The following is a 20,762-nucleotide window of genomic DNA, read 5'->3' on the forward strand; positions in this document are numbered from 1 at the left end:
ATTGAAACTTGATTCTAGCATGGGGATGCCATTTTTGGTCCTCTTCAAGAATGAAGACCAACAACCAACCAACCAACCACGTGCCAGGCACTGTGCTAAACGCTTTACAATTATTATTTCATTTGATCCTCACAACAATCCTGAGAGACAGGTGCTATTATCATCTCTGTTTTATAAGTGGCAGAGGCTAGATTTGAACTCAGGTCTTCCTTACTCTAGGCTCAGTGCTCTATTCACCATACCACCTAGTTGCTTTTAGTAACTGCTTTTTAAAAATGGCATTATACTGGCTGCTATGAAAGTTTGAAGCTTCAGAAACTAGTGATTAGTTCTGATCACCCCATGGTACCTGCCAAAGGCTCCATTTGGTCTGGTCTTTGTGGACTGATGCCTTCAGAAACATAGGTTCTATAGGGTCATAAAGATCTAAGAGGAGAACCAGGATTGTAACCTGTGCTTGGCCCTACTTGAAAGAGGAGACTTGAAGGTAACTCAGTAAATGGGGGCCATCAGTATATCCAGAAGGGAAATGTGAGTTTCCACAACTCCAAAAATCTAAAGATCATCTGGTTTTCCTTTTTAGATTGTGGGGAAATGATCATCAGTAGCTTATTATGAACTATTCCGAGAATTCTCTGGGTTTTTCCCATCTACTGTATTCCCCATAACTTGACTGATTAGTCTGGACCTTGTATTTTCTTAGGGTTGATCTCTCTCCCACTCCAGTCCTTCAAATGGAACACTGTCTGATAAAGGACTTCAGCCACTGTGATCTCATCCAATTAGATCAACATCATATCCTAGATATGGTAGTGTAGATTGAGGTGTCAAATAAATAGCCAGCACTACTCCAAAGTAAGGCCCAAAACAGATTAAAATATAAATGGAAAATACATAGCAAAATAAATAAACACAATAAAACACAGATAATGCTAATTTATAGTTTTCTAAGTCAGTGTGCAGCCTGGGCATGATTCTTATCTATGGCTTAAGAGCTGTGGTTCTATTTGAGTCTGCCACCACTGGTATATATGATTCACCTTAGGAAAAGATGTTTCTTTCAGCCTGCCCACCAGCCTGTGGCAGTATGAGAAACAATTCAGTTAGCCCTGGGGAAGGATGGTTAAGGCATATACTGGATTCCTTATTAGTTGATAAAGAACTGTTCCTAACTAATTTCTGTCATAGAATAGAGAAAAAAATATTACCTAGGTTAGTTACTCCATACTAGTTACTTTGGGCCTGAGGTACCTGGTCTACTACATTGATAAAGTCAACTGCTGAAGTGACGGGCATGACAATTTTGTTTAGTCCAGTTTAGAGTACCATCACTGGTTTATACCCCAAACTCATTTAGGGTCCCCCAATAGGATATAAATCTGGCTCCAGTGTCCAGTAGTCCCTTGTATTTGTGGAATCCTCCTCTACTTTGTTGGTCATTGCACTTAGACATGGCCTCCAATCTGCTCAAGGCCCTACAGTTAGGCCACCCAAATTTCAGGGGAAATTCAGCCTTGGTCCTAGAAGGACTTGTTATCCAAATCTCAAGTTGGCATATAGAAATTAGTATGGCTCGGGGATTTTAAATAGGGTGGTAGCCTTAGAGGATGCCTTAGATTTGGGGAGGGCTGAGAGGCCCATATTGACTTGGTCCTGGGTATCACAACATTAGCATCCACATTGATTGGCAATCAATTGCTTCATCAACCCCATTTTTTCAGAAGGCACACTCAAAGTACCCTGTGGAATAGGGTGTCATTGCCCTCTCCTTAGCCCTTTGCACAGTGCCTAGTATATAGAAGGTACTTAATAAATGTTTGTTGATTTGATTTAACTCTGTCTACCTTACACAGTAGCAGATACAGAGCCTTCTCCCGCCATCTACAGAGCACCTTTTATACAGTTTTATTTGCCCCAATAGCTGCTGCTGTCCTTATCTCCTGGTTAAATTTTACCAATTGGTCTAGTGTGAGCTATAACTCTATGGTCATGTGGTGGGGAGGACCGACAAGAAGCTAGATGGCTCAGCGGATAGAGTTGGTGTCAAGAAGACAAGAGTCCAAATCCAGACCTAGACCCATACTAGCTGTGTGACCTTGGGCAAGTCAGCTAACCTCTATTTGCCTCAGTTCTCTCACATGTTAAAACAGCATGTACCTCCTAGAGTCGTAAGGCTCTAACAAAATAATATTTGCAAAGTGCCTGGCACATAGTAGGTTATAAATAAATGTTAGCTATTCTCATTATTAAACTAAAGCCAGATGGCATTTGGGTAGGGCTTCCCCTAGGTAAGATTTAATTGCCCTAAAGACAATTAGCTAGTCATAGAGTATGGCAACCAAATTACCCCCACCCCCTTCCTGCCCAATCTATCAAACCCTTTCCCTTGCAGATCTCTATCTAGAAAATGGCCGCTATATGAATTCATCTTTATGCGGCCAGGTATGCTGCAACTCCCCATCTGGCAATAGCTATCTATAAAGGGACAAAAGATAGTCCCCATTTGAAGCTTCTATTTGGTTTAGCTGGCTTGATATCAATAAGCCTTCAGTGAGCTCTCCAAGCCTATGGAACTCTGCTGAGGAAGCAAGCTCCTTATTGGCTCGGCTTGACCACTCCCTCAGCAGGTATCACTCTGGTGATTCACAGGTTTCAAACTTCCCTGGCAAGCTCCTCAGTACCCTAGTGGGATCCCACCCTCACTCCCCTGTGGAGGAAATCACATTTTGAGGTGTGAAGATAAGTCCAAGACTTTCCTACCAACACTGAGTAATAATATGTCTCATACTCATTTCTGGTTTGTTTGGGTTTTCTTTTTTTTGGTTGTTCTTCAGTTGTTTCAGTCATGTCTGACTCTTCATGAACCTGCTTTGGGTTTTCTTGGCAAAGAGACTGGAGTGATTTGCCATTTCTCCAGATCATTTTGCAGATGAGGAACTGGCAATCAGGGTTAAGTGATTTGCTCAGGGTCACCCAGCTAGTGAGTATCTGAGGTCACATTTGAATTCAGGTCTTCCTGACCCCAGGCCCAGTGCTCTATCCGCTGCACCAATTAGCTGCTCCACCCCCCTCCACCTGCTTTTATACTCCTATCTCATTGTCCTGATTTCAGGCAGGATCTGTAAGAAATTGCCCATCTCTCCAGGCAGTTCTTACCTGTGTCCTGTTAGTTCCCATCCCCATCAGCAGAGTCCCTTCTACCTGTTGTATTACCATCTCTTAGCTACTGCCCTTGAGCTTTTTTGGATTTTTAAAAATATTTAATTAATTATTCTTCTTACATAATATTTGCATAAAATCTTACATAATATAACTCCCCAATTATATGTATGAACAATTTTTAATATTTTTCCATTATTCTATCCTCCCCACATTTTTCTCCCCCCCTTCTTGAGATAGTAAACAATCTAATATAGGTTAGAAATGTGCAATCATGTAAAACATATTTCCATATTAGTCATTTTGTGGAAGAAAACTTGAACCACAAAAAAAGAAAAGAAAATCAAAGATACTACACTTCAGTCTGTATTCAGATGCCATGAGTTCTTTCTCTGGAGGAAGATAGCATTTCTCATGATGAACCTTTTGGCATTGTCTTGGATCACTATATTGCTGAGAGTAGCTGTTATTCACAGTTGTTCATCATACAATATTGCTGTTACTGTGTACAGTGTTCTCCTGGTTCTGCTCATTTCAGTCTGCATCAGTTCATGTAGGTCTTTCTAGGTTTTTCTGAAATCCACTTGCTCATCATTTCTTACAGCACAATTGCATTCCATTAAAATCATACACACTTGTTTAGCCATTCTCCATTTGATGGACATCCCCTCAATTTCCAACTCTTAGCCACCACAAAAAACCTACTATAAACTGGATTATTCCTAAAATGCAAGAGCTCTGCTTCTAGTTGCTGAATGTGCTGGGCCAATTTGCTTTTGTTCTCATTATAGTGGCAGTCCAAGTTTTGTAGACAGTCAACAACAACCAATGAATGCTGGTTCTGCTTATTTTTTTGGCTTTTCTTTCAGCTCCTTCAGTACCCGTGTGCTTTTGCATCAGTAGAGGCCAGATCTTTGTTTCAAGAAGTGGACATTCCACACACCACCAGAAAGGTCCTTGCCACAGGGTGCTGTAGTGACATATTCAGCCAACCTACCATCCTGTGCTCCGTATTTGCATTTTCCTTCCCAGCTTTCAATCATGACACGGGCCACAATGCCACCTCATTCTAGTTGCTATATTAGTGGTAATAGGTAGATCTGACTCAAGCTGATCCCCTTCTGATTTAGGTTCAAAATTGGAATGAAATTTGGCAGTTGTAGGTCAGTTAACAAAAAGGGATTTACTTGGCCATAGCATAAAAAAGCAACTTGACAAGAATACCATGGCACTGAGCTTGTGATGGCACAAAGACGGTTCTGCCATGTTGTAGTTATAGGACCTTGGGCAAAGCTCTTCAATTCTCTGAGCCCTCAGCTTTCTCATCCGTGAATAGAAACAGAAAAACGATAGTTTTGCTCTTCACGTTAGCAGGTTGTTGTGAGAATCCAATGAGATAATCTATATAAACATAAATGGTAGCTATCAGTATAGTCATTATCGCTGTGTCTTATTACCCTCCACTTAGGCAAGAGCTGAAATCCAGTGTCTGCTTCTTGAGTTTAAGCTAGTAATTTTTATGTTGGCTTGGAGATAGATGAGATGAGGCTAGAGTTAATGTGTAGTGCAGGCACGACGTATCCTGCCTCAATTTTTTTTTTGACTCAGTCTCTGGGCTACTTGTGATTTGGTTGCCACAGGGGAGGACAACAAAAATACCATGTTCAATGGAGGGCTTGGTTGGGATAATTGGGGTCTGATTCATAGCTCACAGAATACTGAAGCTGAAAGAGATCTGAGTGACCATTTTAACACCCTACCCCACTGTGGTTATTGTTGGGATTTGGTTTTTTTTGGTAGTTGAGGAATCTGAGGTCCAAAGTCAGGAAGTGACTTTCTAGAGGACTCCACCCATGGAGTTAACGGCAGATCTAGGACTCAAGCCTATGCTTACTAACTTCTGCTTCCCTCCTGTTTCCACTACATTGTTTCTTGGAGTTTTCTGCCTTTCATGTAGCATCTACATAGCCCAGTGCTTTGCATGTAGTAAGGGCTTAATTAATGCCTTATTCATTCATTTATTCATCTTTATACTTGCTTCTGCTCTTGAAAGGATAAGAACTTCTCATAGTTAGAGTGTTAGGTATGGAACTAGAACTTAGAGTGTTAGATACGGAAGGAATCATAGATATTAGCTAGTTCAATTATCTTTTTTTACAAGGAAGGAATTAAGCCTCAGAGAGGCAAAGAGCTTTGCCCAACATCTCACACAGCTAATTAGTGGCAGAGGTAGGGCTAGAGTTTAATTGTCCTACTTCCCAGTCCAGTGGTCCTATTATGCCATGGTGTGACTGAACAAATCACAGCTCATTATATGGTTATTTATGTACACATGCATTCATTGAGAAGACCTGGAAGGACCTTTTGTCCTCCTTTTTCTTCCTGTGTATCTATCCTTGACAACTGTACCTAGTTGCCAACCTCAGGACTATATCACTCAAGGATTGGTTCCTATTGGGGCAGAAGGCATACTAAAGCAGTTTATAACTGGGACAACAAACTGCCTTGGTTAGTAAGCTTCATTTGCTTCTTATGCCATATGTCTTATTTTCCATTTATTCCTGTCCTGACTCTCTCTGCACTTAATGACCTTCCAAATTAAGACCATATGCTGGATTGTTCTGCTCACCTGACTTAATGTCCCTCACTCCCACCCCTCCCGCCAGGCTTCTGGTCTGTCCACCTGGCTCTTGTTCTTCTTTCATTCTCAAAGAGGACAGATGACTTCAGGAGAGTGGTGTCTAGATTTGCGAGTGAATTGAATTTAAGTGAGGCAGGGCTGTGTGAAGTCAAAAGCCTCACTCTCTCCTCCTGAGTCATCAAAATCAAGGGGCGAGACAAAGGTCAAGCTGATTGATCAGCAAGGGCACCTGGATGCAGTGGGTGACCTTGGCCTTTCTAAATTAAGGTACCTCCCAGGTCTCAGTTTGTGTGAGAGTCTTAGAGTCAATAGAGGATTACTGGAGTTCCCTGAATAGGGAAGTGACCTGAGCTTTCAGAAAATCACTTTGGCAGCAGTGCGGAGGATGGGTTAGAGAAAGGAGAGGAATGAAGCAGGTAGCCGATTAGGAGGCCACTGCGATAGTCCAGTATGGCGTGATGAAGGCCTGAACTGGAGTTGTGGCTGTGTGAGTAGAGAGGACAGATGAGAGAGATATGGAAGTAGGGACAAAACTTGGCAATGGACTAAATGTGAACACGTGAGGTGAGGAAGAGTGAGGAGTTAGAGATGACACTGAGGTTGTGAACATGGATGATTAGAAAGATGGTGGTATCCTTACCAGCAATAAGGAATTTTGGAAAAAGGGTAGGGGGAAGGTCATGTAAGGATTTTTGTAATTTGTCATAATTTATTGGTGCCTATTCATCCTGTGCAACTTACGTAAATGTGAATTTTGTTATCCTTCGAGGCAGCGTTCCAGTGCCCCCTTCTCTGATAGCCGGAAGGGATTTCTTGTTGCTCTGAATTCAAGCAATGTTAAAAGGTTTATAGTAAAAAAACCAGGGGCCTGGAGTTAGAAGAACTAACTTTGACACCCTGTTAGCAACATAACCTTGGGCAAAACGCTTCCTCTCTCTAAATTTCAATATCCAAATTTGCAAAATGGCGTAATAATAAGTATATATGTACATGTGTGGATAAAATGAGATGAGATGTACATTCATTTATAAATCTAAATATCACTCTGGAGGCTATTGGGTGGAATAGTAGGTAGAGCATTGGACCCGGAGTCAGGAAGTCCTCAATATAGCTTCAGACACTTAATAGCTATCCAATCCTGAAAAAATCACTTAACCTCAGCTTGCCTCAATTTCCCCGTCTGTTAAGTGGACATAATAATGGTACTTAACTCCTAGGATCATTTTGAAGATAAAATGAGCTAATATTTGTAAAGTGCTTTGCAAACCTTACGTTGCTATGCAGAGCTAGCTATCATATTCTGATTTTGCTTTGTCAGATCATGCAACATAGTACGTGTAAAAATGAGGCCCAGTGGCAGGAGTGTGCTGGTAAATGTTTAACAACAGGCATTCTTGGGGGAAAAAAGTTCCCACGATATACTTTTATGTTTAATTTGAATTATTAGCATTTTTTCTGTTACTTGCTGCTTTAATTAGGAGTAGCCTGTACTTATTCTGTCTGGTTACAAACACGCGACTATGACTTCTTGCCCATATACATATAGTTGGGAATATAGTCAATTGAAAAGCATTTCTTAAGCACCTACTATGTGCTAAGCACTGGGGATACAAAGAAAAGCAAAAACCAAAAAGAAACAAACCCAAAACAAAACCCATAGCACACAGTCCCTGATTTCAAGGAGCTCATGGTCTAAAATGAGGGAAACAACATGTAACAATTGTGTAGAAAGAAGATATAAATAAATAAATTAAAAATATATAACAAATCGAAGGTTGCCTTAGAGGTAGAGCATGTAGATGAAGGAAAGGCTCGTTGCAGAAGGGGGCACTTTAACCGAGATTTGAAAGAAGTCAGGGAAGACAGGAGGAAGAAGAGAGGAAGGAGAGCTTATGAGACAATCGGTGAAAATGCCCAGAGTCGGGAGATGGAATGAAGTGTACATGCACATGTGTAAAATGTGAGAAGAGCAGAAAGGGGTCCGGTTAGGAAGGGCTTTAAAAGCCAAACAAAGGGTTTAATGTTTGATCCTGAAGGTAATATGGAGCCACTAGAGTTAACTGAATAGGAAATATAAAATATAAGAGGATAGGAGTGCAAAGAACCCCTGGCCTAGAATCAAAGTTCACTCTAGGGGGCTCTGGTTGACCTTCTGACCTCCTGACCTCTGAATCTGGCCTGCCTAGACCCATCATGCCTGTTAGACCCTGTCTGCCCATCAGGATTCCTAGGCTGAAACTATGCTGCTGTCACCCATGCTCTGGAATTGAGGCAGCATCTGTGGTCCATTGGGAAGACCACTGGCTCTGGAGGCAGAGGCTCTGACGTTTGCTGGTTGTAGACTGTGTGACATGGGGCAAATCATAACACCTCCCTTTCCTCACCCATGGGGAGATGGAATAGATGGCCTTCCAGCTCTAGATCTAAGACTCAAAATATTTTTAACACGAATGATTTGGGGGAAAAACAAACAAAGAAACAAACCCTGAAAACTTGAAAAAAAAATATCCGGCCATGTTCACATTTTGCGTTGCGATTGCCTCATAGGGTTGATAAAGAAAATTTTTGAAACCCTCATTCTTTTGGTATTTCTCTGCTCTGGGGTGGTAGTAAGTCCCAAACCTAAGCAGATGGTTATAAGCAAAGAGATCCATGGGAATTAAAGGGAACAGGAAGAGAAAAAGAAATATGAGGGATTTTGTGGTAGCAAGTTAAAATAATGAAAAAAACTCACTGGAGTCAGGAGTCAGAGGATCATGCTTCAGATCTAGAAGGGATTGTTGAGGCAATTTAGTCCAGCTACATAATTGAGGAAAAAGAGATCCATTGACAAAGGTGTGCTAGTAAATGCTTAACTACTGACTTTCTGGAGGAAAAAAAATGTACCCACAACACACTTTTAAGTTTAACATGCATTCCTAACATTTTCTCTATCATTTTCTTTAGTCCAGAGTCTAGACAATCAACAAAACAGTAAATGAAGCTTTTGCTGATTTCCTAGGTGTGTGGATGTGCAATGAAAATTTAACAATTGGTTTGCTAGCCAGCTGGAGTTGGCCCTGGACGTACCCTTGCAGGGGTGTTTAAGTGATCTGCTCAAGGTTCCGTGGCTGGTCAGCCTCCTAGATTCTAGTCCCGGTCCATCTACTTCTGTGACCTTGGCCATTATTTTCCCTCTCCCACCAGTAGGATGAGTGGGCTGGCTTAGATGACTTCTAAGATCTCTTCCAGATCCAAAAGGCTGTAGTTCTATGATTCTAAAGAGCTCTGATCTTCTGCATTCTGTGATTCTAGGGCCCCTTCTAGGTCTGACATTCTGTGGTTCCAAGACGCTATAGTGTGGGAAGGCCTATATATGCCCTGGAGATAAGACCCTAGAAGTTTAATTCATCTACAAGTGGTGCTTCAGGCAACCCTCTGAGCCTCAGCTTCCTGGGTGGGGGGCCCTGCTCCCCTCTGGGCCCTTGCCTTTCTCTGACACAGTCAGCCTCCTCATCACTTCCCTGCCTCTCTCCGACTTGGAAGCTACAAATGCAATGGCATTTTCTTCCTGCTAATGAGTTTGGTTGGCTAATCAGGGCTGCCATGTGACGTCAATGCCCAGCAGCCCCTGGGACCCGAGGGAGGCCACCTCTCTTCTGCTTGGCATTTCTCCTTCCCTCCCCTTCCCCCCACTTTGGAAAGTGAAGAAGAGTCTCAGGGACAAGTGCATTCATCCTGTTCTATTGCAAACCAGCAAGTTTTGCCGACATGAACTTCTTCGATAAAAGCACCTTTTGTACTGTATTAATGTAAAAGTTTCATTTAAAAGACACCAGCTGTGGTCCTAGTCAGGTTTATTCATTTGGGACCTTTACAGGGTCAACTTAATACTTGACTACTGCTTATTATCCCATCAGTCTTCAGGGACAACCCATGATCTAATTGCCCAGCATTTATGTTGCTTGGCAACCATAAATACAGAATAATAATCCTTAAAGGGACAGTGTAGAATTTCATGCCCCTGCAGTGAAGTACACTTCATTTCCCAGAACACCCTGTGTTTTTTAATTCAGTGAATAAAAATGTGTAATGAATAATTAATTATGTGCTTGGAGGCACAATAGCTGCCTACTTTTGAATATTCATCAGTGGCATTATTAATTCACTAGAAATCCCAAGGAGCAATGGGGTAAGCTTTTAGCTTAGCTGGAGGACTTAAAAGATAATTCTTTGCAACGTGAACAAACTTTTTTTAAGCAGACTTTTCTGGGGAGATGACTTCTGTTTAATTTTCCTCTTTTGCAAATGTTCACTGCTGCATGCTTGTCCACTCTCTGTGCTAGAGGCAGGGCAGAGGAAGGGATAGCTTTCTGGTTAAGGAGAGAAGGACTGACTGCCATTCACTTCCAGGAGAAGAGAGAAGAGATCATGATGTTTCGGGCAGCCATGCCACTGGAGCTCTTCTGGGAGAGATGCTAGCAAGAGAAACGTCCTGGTCATCTCCCAGTCTGCTTTCGTGGGGCATTAGGATTTTGGAACCATAGAATGTCGGACATGGAAGGGGTCTTTGAGGCACATCACCACAGAATCTCAGAGCTAACAGGAACCTTGGAAGAGCAGAACGTAGAACGGGAGACCTGCAATTAATTTTTCATGCTCTCACTGCGAGTAGGGTCTGCTAAGGTTTCCCCATTGTGGTGCTTTCACTGCTGTCATTTCAGGCCTTTCTTACTCCAGTTGATGTGAAAGTTTTTGGGGTTTGTTTTTTTTTTACAAAGTAAATGTGAATAGTGAGAAGCGTAGAATTTTCTTATGACACTTTACAATCAATAACACTTTACATATTTTACACTTTACAATAACACTTTACAATTAATATACATACTTTATTTGACCTCATGGTTCTGGGTAGAGCAAAAACTCAGGTTTAAGGATTTATAGAAAACTGATGCTCAGGAAGCTAGTACAAGCAGGAGCGTTATTACTATGTGGTGCAGCCAGGAGGCAAAAACACAAGCATATACATGCGTATGAACATTATATGGCAATACAGAGATTTGATCCCATGCAGGGCCAGGGTCACTCAAATGAAGGAAACATATGCTGTAGCAGACAGCTTGTTGGGAATATACCATTACAGTACCAAGATGGCGGATTTTATACCTTAAAGATAGGCATGGTTGAGAACGGATAATCAATTCCAGATATGAGAAGGGGTGGGGGGGGGGGGGAATTCCTAATCAGAGCCAGATGTGATGGGGAAATTCTCTGGTTGCTAATCAATACCAGACTCTGGTTGGGAGTTTCCTAATTGGGATCAGAAATTGGGTTAGGGTCTGAGTTTGTAATGGAGGATCTCAGAAATGAGTGTTGGCCTGCACCTGTGGCAGTTGACATGGAGCCTTGTCCAATCAGGAACCTCAATTGCTCACAAGTTTGATGCAAGATCAGAATGAGTCAGGACAGTGGAAAAGTACAGGCTATCTTTCATTTGTTTATATGTTTATGGTCATTACAACCACTCAGTGTAAGGGACTCCACATTGGAGTCCTATTACTCGTAACTACAATATCAAACAATTTATTTCCAATATCATAATTGTCCAATGCACTTAAATTGTTGCTTCTTATGATAGTGCTGGAAGGCATGTAAGACAAGGACTGTTACTTCTATTTAAGGGCTTCAAGATCATTCTTTATGATGATTGATTGAGGAAAATTAGGAACATTTAGATTTGGGGAGCAGTCCCCAAACTTTTTGGTTTCAGGAATCCTTCACACTCTTAAAAATTAGTGAGGACCCCATCAGACTCTTAAAATTATACAGGACCCCAGAGAACTTTTGTTTATGGGGTTATATCTATCAATATTTGCCTTAGTAGAAATTCTACCTTAAAATTTTCAAATGTGTACTAATTTATTTTAAATAAAAATAAACCTACTACATGTTAACAAATAATTCTATGAAAAATAATTATATTTTTCAAAATAAAAAATTAGTGAGAAGAGGGGCATTGTTTTACATATTTTTGCAAATCTCTTTTAATATCTGGCAGATAGCTAGATTCCCATGCCTGTTTCTACATCCAATCTGTTGTGGTAATATGTTTTAGTTGAGGTGTATGAAGGAAATCCAGCTTCACACAGACAGAGAGTTGGAAAAGAGAGGGGTATTTTAGTAAGAAAATAGTATTTTAGTAAGAAAATAACATCTCAGTATTATATAAAAAATAGTTTTGGCCTTTCCGACCCTGGGGACTTCTGGGCATTTTCAGACCACACTTTGAGCACCACTGGCCTAGAGAAGACTTGGGGCAGGGCATGGAGCAGCATTGCTCTTTTCAAGTATTAGAAGACTATTGAGTAGTAGAGGGACTAGATTTGTGCTGTTTGGCCTGAGGACAGAATTAAAAGTAGAATTTGAGGAAAAGTTGCAGAAAGACAGATTTAGACTTGACGTAAGGAAAAAGTCTGTTAAGGTATTACAGCTTTCCCAAAGTGTAATGGGTTGCTTGGCAGGTTGTGAGATCCCCATCAGTTAGAGATCTTCTAGCAAAGGCTGGTTGACCGCTTGTTGGGGATGTGGTAGAGGGGATTCTTGTTCAGGTATGAGTTAGAGTAGATAAGGTCCAGGATCCTTCCCATTTTGAGATTCTCTGATTTTTAAACATAAGGAAAATGGACCTGGAGTGGGAAAGTGACTTATCCAAGGTCATACAGCAAGTTGATTGTTGTCCGTCCTTCATTCTTGAGGAGGACTTTAGAAGGGTAATGTCTTGACTTGCAAGTAAATTGGATTTAAGTGAGGCAAGGCTATGAAAAATTAGCCTTAGTCCCTCCTCCAGAGTCATTCAGAGTCCAGTGGCAAGACACAGGTCAGGACTTGTCAGGACGACTGGCAATGGCCCCGGATGCAGTAATAATTAAAGAGTGGGGACCCAAACCTAGGTCCTTCTGGCTCTCTGTTCAATGTTCTTTCCACTATGGTGCCTCCGCTTCTTTTTTTGGCAGAGTCCTGATGTATGGGACTTCAAGAAGAGCAATAAATAGTAAACACATGACAACAGGTTAATTAAGTTATTTTGTTCAGCAATTAGAACTTTTGTACAACTCATTGTAAAGTAGCCTCTAGAACTATGTGTTGTAGGGATTTGCATCCAAGAAATGGTCGTTAGATTACCGCTTGACTCAGACTGAGATTGCAAGTACTATTTATATTTACCTTTCTTTCTTAGGAGTCTGAATTTGTGCTAATAATTACAATGACGAAGTGAGTTCCAAACCCCAAGTCAATGCTACTGAGCCTGGCTAGTTTTTGGTTTTGTTTTTTCTCTTATTTTCTTCTATTCAAGTAAGGGAGTAGATGAGTCATGAATAATGAATAAGGAGATAAGAGAACTGAAACTGGGAAAACAATTTACTGCAAAATATTTGCATATTTTATTAAAAGAAACTGTGCATAAAGCCCACAACAGGGTAGGATGATTTGTATTTTGATTTGATTTGTATACATTGTCCTTTTGGGAGGAGTGATACAAGATACTCATCACAGTGACTATGTTTTCTTTTTTTCATTTGTGGATTCTTTTTTTACTACCTTTTTTGATGAGTCTCTTGAACTTTGGAGTAGATGGTCCTTGATAAGGATCCCAGAGATAGTTCTATAACATGTGGGATTTGGAAATTCTCTTCTGAGGAAGAATGAAGAAATCTTCCTAGTGATCAATGCTTCCCTAGGAGACTTGGCTGTAGCTCATCTCTTCCAGACTGATGATCCAGTTGGATAATTCTTTGTCTGTCATCCCCCAGATCAAAATGGTACATCTTCCGCGCTGGTGAAGACAATATGGAATGGTGGCACAGATCAGTGTTCTGAGCTCTGAGTAGAAAGAAAAGAAATCATTGGTTCAATCCAGAGATATTACAGAGGTTGAGGGGGGCACTAAACAACCCAAGTCCTGTGCTCTGGTTCCTGGGTATATGTTCAGTTGTCCATTAGACTGATCAAATTGGATATTCTGAACACATATTAAACTCAATATATTCAAAACTGAACTCATAATCTTTCCCCTGAAACCCTCCCTTCTTCCAAACCTTTCTATTACTTTCAAGGATACCACCATCCTTCCAGTTCCCCAGGCTCACCACCTAGTTATTAACCTTGATTCCTCATTATCTTTCACCCACCACCCTCATAGCCAATCTATTGCCAAAGACTGTCAATTTTACCTATGTAACATTTCTCAAATATACTCACCTTTCTCCTCTGACATGCCACTACCCTGGTCTAGGCCCTCATCTCCTTTTACCTGGACTATTGAAAAAGCTTGCTGGTTGGTCTGCCTGCCACAAGTCTCTCCTCTTTCCAGTCCATCTTTCTCTCAGTGGCCAAAACGATTTTCCTAAAGCACACGTCTGACCATTTCACACCGCCGCCCCGCCTTACCCCCCCCCCGCTAGCCTTCTCAGTCAATTCAGTGGCTCCCTGTTGCCTCCAGTATTGAATATAAAATTCTCTGGCATTCAGAGCCCTTCACAACCTCCCCCTTCACCTTTCCAGTCTTTTTACAATTTACACATTCCTTTGCACTCTTTGTTCCAGTGACACTGGCCTCAAGACTCTCCATCTCTAGACCTTGGACATTTTTACTAGCTGCTCTCCATGCCTGGAATACTTTCCCTCCTCATCTCTACCTCCTGGCTTCCCTGGTTCCTTCAAGTCCTAGCTAAAATCCTCCTTTCCATAAGAAGCCTTTTCAATCCCTATTCATCCTGTACATATCTTGTTTGTACACAGTTGTTTGTATGTTGTCTCCCCCATTAGATTATGAACTTCTAGAAGGCAGAAACTGCTGTTGTCTTTCTTTGCGGCCCCAGCATTTAGCACAGGGCCTAGCACTCTGCGGGTGCTTAATAAATGTTTATTAACTAACTGACTGGGCTTCTCAATAGTGACTCACGAAGAAAATGGATAAGGAAGGAGGTGGAGCGTTCTTCAACCCACGCCACAAGTGATCTAATATCTCTATATTCAAAATTAATCTATAAAATTCTACCTTCCTCCCCTACTAAAGCCAAGGGGCAGGATTGCCCTTCTCCACCTCCTCCAACTAAACTCCTCCCTACTTCACCATATTTTGCCCACCCTAATCTGATCATTTGCGCCATAACCCACTTTAAGGAGGACCTTGGTTTTCGCCTTAACTTTATTGCACCCGGTTGCAAATGTTGAGGGTGGGGGGTGGGAAGGAGGAAGAGGGTGAGGGCATCCATCATTTTCCTTCCATCGCCACCACTCCAGGAATGATTCTTGGTCCCAGAGCCCTTGAAATAGCCCTGATTCAGCCTTACGTTAATAAATTTACCACTAAATATATCCTTCCAAGAGACTACAGCCAGGAAGTAAGGCATTCATACAGTACGCACCTATTTGACTTCCATTCAATTCAACAAATAATAGCTTACATTTCTCTAGTGGTTTCAAGCTTACAAAGGCTTCCCTCATAACAACAAACATTTATTAAACATCTATTATGTGTAAGACCCTCTGCTAGGTTTGGGGGAATACAAAGACACAGATTCTATCCTCAAGGGGTTTATAGTCTAGTAGGAGAAGGGAAGACTGTAATACAAAATAGACCATAAGTGCACTTGTAGGGAGCTTGAAAGGGACAAAGTTATGAGGATTTTTCAGAGGAAAAGCTGGCTCAAGCAGAGAAAATTTCATGGAGGAGTAGCAATGCAGTTAGGTCTTGAAGGACTGCTAGGGTTTTAGTGAGGGCAGAGGGTGGGGTTATTAACAGAGGACCAAAGGTTCAGTGTCCAGGAAAGCAGAGAGAAATATTTTGATATTAGACATTAGGTACAAGATTTGTAGCAAGGTTTTGAGGAGATTGACTCCTCTGAGGGCAGAGAGAGAAGCTTCACAGGGCCTAGTTCATTCCTCTCCATGCTTCGCTCCTGACTCTTCCCTGGACTTTGTCCACAATGCCCCCCAAACTTCTCTACCTTAGAAAATTATTCTAGCTCTGGGCTTCATACATTGGAAGTACCTTCTGCCCCTGTGGGCCCTCCCTCTGATTGGCCAGTTCTTCCAGAACTTCCATTTTAATGAGACTACCCAGGCCACCCATGTCTTCATTGCTCTCCAGGCTACAATCCTTACTCTCCAGGTCTTTTTCTACAATGCCCCCATGCTACTATTTTGATCTCAACTCTTCCTTCCACTCCATCTTGAGGCCAGAGACTGTTTTTCTACTTGTATTTGTATTCCCAGTACAGTCTTAGCACAGTGCCTGGCACCTAGTAATGCTTAACAAACGCTTATAGACTTGACTTAGTTACATGAGTTTCTGGAAAATGTCCCAAATGGTCCCAATGTTTGTTTGGAAGTAATTGAGAGGCTATCATGATGAGATGTGTACTGCAACACAAAGAGAAGAGGGGACCCTGAGAGCATGACTTGAAAGGGAGAGGGCCCCTGTTGCTGCTGCCAAGACAGGCCCACATATATGGAGTAGAGGTATGCTTGAGGGACAGAGGAATGGGGGGCAGCTGGCCATGGCTGGTGTGGAGCCCAATCAGGCTCCACGGCAGTGGTTGGCTTCTTTATCCATTGAGACAGATGGGACAGGCAAGGCTGAATCAGGGGGTGTGTCCGATTGATGGTGAACTTGCCCCTGACTGAGAATTCATGCAGATGGCGAAGTGTCTCTTTCCTCTTCCTATCTCTCTTTTTGTCTGAAATAATGGATGTCTGATCTGGAGTTTTTTTTTCCTGTTCTTTATAATAGTTTACTTGCTGTTTTAATTAGTATCCTAGCTAGCCAGTTTAGATAAAGATAAAGGATCCTAGCTTCTTGGTGGTGTGTTTCAATATCAGCAAAAGGAGGTGGAAAGAAAGGGAGCAGTAATTAGTATGTGATATAGATGTGTATGTATATAATATGTATATATACATACATACATATACATATGTATATACACATGTAGATGCATATACATGTACATCTAAAAAGATCAGAAGCTCAAACCCTCAATCTAAGGCTCTGGGCTTCTACCTTGGATGAGGCTTGGAAATGAAAGCAATCTTAATGATATCGATTTGTTAATTTTCATAAATATTTCAAAGTAGGTAAAGCTGGATCTGGGATTATTTTTTTGTACTGAGTTGCCTTGCTGTATGGTAGGGGGCTGAGTTATTGGGTGACGTTGTTTCCTTCACTATTTCTTCCCCTCTCCCTGCCCCCCTCCATACATAGAGAAAATTCTTTGGAGTGGTAGAGTCAAGGCCCACGACTAGAGGGTAGAAATTGCCCAGTGAGAGGACAAAGGGAGTGTCTGTATCTAGCTTCTAATGCCCACATTCCAAAGGTGGGTGCCAGAAGAGGGAATAAGCGCCTCTTCCTTTTGCCATCCCCTTCACCTTCCAAATACAGACAAGAAATCTAGACATGCTAGAGATGAAACAAATGGGTGGATCTCATTACATTCCTATCTCAAGCCTCCAGTCTGACAATTAGACAATTTGCAATAGTAGCTAATCTCAGTGGTTAGACAAGAGAGTTGTGAAAAAGAAAAAAAAAAAGGACCACAGAACTTACCTTAAGTAAAAAGGAAAGCAAGAATAATTTTGCTGTGAGCTTCAGAGAGCATTCTAGTTTCATGTTTCTGCCAGTTCTACTCAGTACCTTCGGCTCCAGGCATTTTCTCTTGCTGTCCCCCATACCTGGAATGTTCTTCTTCTGCACCTCTGCCTACTGGCTTATGTGGCTTCCTTCAAGTCCCAACTAAAATCTTATCTTCTATAGCAGAGCTGTCCAAAATACGGCCGGCAGGCTGCGTTCCGCCTGTAGTGTGATTTTATGCGGCCTGCCTGTGGGTTTTGATTTTCACGAGCGAAAAAAGAAAATAATAATTTGCATGGAATCCATATTAAAATTTTAATTCCATCACTAATAAATAATCTCATTGATGTTAATTTTCTTTGGTGTTTTTAAGCAGTATTACAGACAGAACATATCTCACAGAATTTTCAATCCATCTGTGGGATGTGTTTCATCTGTACGATGCAGACTAGTCAGTACGCCCCTACCTTTATACTGTTGTGTTGTCACTTTGTTGGTTTGTGTTTGCTTTCACGCTTCGTGCCTTCACCTGTCGTATTGCACGTTCCCCCAATTTCTATCCGTGTATTGTATTTTTTATTCTGGGTGCGGCCCTCGAATAATTATTTTATTTTAATGCAGCCCTAAGATAACCTAAGGTTGGACAGCCCTGTTCTATAGGAAGCCTTTTCCAACCCCTCTTAACTCTAGCGCCTTCCCTCTGTTAATTATCTCTCATTTATTCTGTATATAGTATATTGTACATATTTGTTTGTTTGTTATCTATTCCATTAGATTGTGAGCTCCTTGAAGGCAGGGACTCTCTTTTGACTGTTTTTGTATCCCACATGTTTAGCATAGTGCTTGGTGTGTAGAAGGCACGTAATCAATGCTTGTTGACTGACAGCTGCACTGTGTAAATTGGTGCTGTTCTAGAGGAGAAAGCGAAAACCAGAGGAAAGTGTTCTACTCTTCAGGTTATAAGGGAGGAAAAAAAAAAGTATTTCAAGAAAGAATGGGAGAGATTCTTTAAAAAGAAAACCAAAAATATGTAAAAAGACAGAAGAGAATTCTTGCCTGTGCCAGGTTGGAAGGTGGAAGAACGTGGCACAGAGAACAAAGGCAGAAGGACCACTGAACACTGGGAGCTCTGTAACAGGAGACTTGTCTGTAAAGAGCAGTAAGGATGGTGAGAGGGACCATATGTACAGGAAGCAGATTCTTGTGCTCTAAGGACTGCTGGTGTGGACTCATGGGAGGTATGAGAAGTGACTCATTGGAAGTGATGTCATCCAATAACAACTGAAGGGAGAAAAGCATAGTGGTAGTTGTTGACTCCCTGCTGAGGGAAGTTACTTAGGCAGCTCTCCGTTCGCTCGGAATCGGAATAATCTCTAATTTTAATGGAACTTTGATGTCAGCAAAGTACGTTACTCAACACCAACCCTGTGAGGTAAGTTAGGGAGACCATGATTTTCTTCATTTTGAAGATGAAGAAAAGGAATCTCAGAGAGGTAAAGTTACTGGTCCACGATCACACTGCTAGTAAGGGTCTGAATCGGGATTCAACCCAGATCTTCTGATACCAAGTGTGAGTGCTCTAGCCAGGACACTTGTGTTCCATCCCTTATTAGTCATGTGACCTTGAGGATGTGATGTTACTTCATCTCCCTTTATCATTTCCCACCAGCTGTTCTGCTTGGTTTTGACTCCAGGAATATCACTGCTTTACCTTGGATAAGCTCATCATTACAGAGACTGCTTTAGCTTTGGTACTCAACACTTCCTCAGTTGCCTCTCCCTTCAGTTTCAAGCCTTAGAGGGGAGAACAAAGAAACTCCTCCCAAAGCCTCTCTTTATGCAGGGAGAGGGCAGGGACCACTTCTATATTATTTTCACCTGTTGTAAGCTCCTTGAAGGCTGGGACTATCTTTCTTATTCTCATTTGTATTCCCAGCACTGCTTAGCTACAGTGCCTGGCACTTAGTAGGGTGCTTAATAAATGCTCATTCACCATTGACTCTGAGCCATAGTTGTGTGAATACTCCTTTTACCCTTAGGTTGTAAACCACGTTTATGAGCCAGCTAGTATTTATTAAGCACCTACTATGTGCCAGGAACTGTGCTAAGAGCTAAGGATACAAAGAAAGGTAAAAGACAGTCCTTGCTCTCAAGGAGCTCACAGTCTAATGACTTAATAAATGAACTGCTGTGGCCAAAAAAAATTATCTATAGGCAAAAATTCTGGTGATCAGCCCCTCCAAACTTAGACTAATCCTCAGATGAGAGGCACTGGGTCCATTGCCAAAGACCACACCTCAAACCTTCCCAGACTGATCTCCTACCAAAGCTTGTTCTCTCCTATTATAATTTTTGAATGTGTGCAGTCATCTCCTCACCTTCCTGAGGCAAGGAAAGACAACATGAATGAAGAAAATTGTCATCATTTTTTGTTTTTAGTTGTACCTTAAAAATTCTGTATCTTCTGCTAATAGGCTGGGGCTTTAAGGTTTGCAAAATGTTTTACACATATTTCATTTTATCCTCTCAACGACCCCAGGAGTGAAGGACTATTATTATCCCCATCTCATAGACAAGGAAATTGAGGCAGACAGAGGTTAAGTGACTTGCCCAGGGTCACACAAACAGTAAGTTTACGAAGCCAAATTTGAGCTCAGGTTCTCTTGACTGTAGACCCAGCAGTCTATCCACTGAGCCACCTAGGAGCTTGGTTACAAGTGTTGGTTGAAGTCCTGGGAGCATATGAGGTTGCTGAGGAAGCAAGTGTAGAGAAATGAATAGCCATGAAAGGAGACAGAGAAGAAGCAGTCAGGAAATTGACAATATTGTGTCATGAAAGCCAAGGACATTTAGAAGGGGAGGGTGGTTGATGATCGTGAATGCTGGAGAGAGGTCAAGAAAAATGAAGATTGACTTTTGAAAGAGCAGTTTCTACTAGAGTAATGGGGGTGAGGGGAGAAGTGATATTACAAGGGTCAAGGACTATTCTTTCAAGTAGAATGATAGGATTAGTGGCTTAAAGGGGTAGCAGTGTCAGGGTAAGGGTTTTTATGTGGGTAAATCTGAGCTTGTTTGTAGACAGGCAGAAGAGAAGGCTCCAGGACTGCAAAAAAGACTGAGGATGCCCGAGAGTGGGGATGATTGAGGGAGCAAGATTCTGGTGGGTGTGAGGGGATGAAGTTGATGGCATAGGTAGAGAGAAGGTAGGAGAATTCCTCTGGGACTAGAGGGGAGGAGAGGATGAGGGAAGACATTGGAGAAAGGTGAGGGAGCTCCCATGATGGTTTCTCTCTTTTCAGTAATGTAGGAGAATATTATAAGTGAAAGTGAAAGCGGAGAAGATGAAGGCAGACT

The sequence above is a fragment of the Trichosurus vulpecula genome, chromosome 3, assembly GCF_011100635.1.
Source record: "Trichosurus vulpecula isolate mTriVul1 chromosome 3, mTriVul1.pri, whole genome shotgun sequence".
Classification (NCBI taxonomy): domain Eukaryota; kingdom Metazoa; phylum Chordata; class Mammalia; order Diprotodontia; family Phalangeridae; genus Trichosurus; species Trichosurus vulpecula.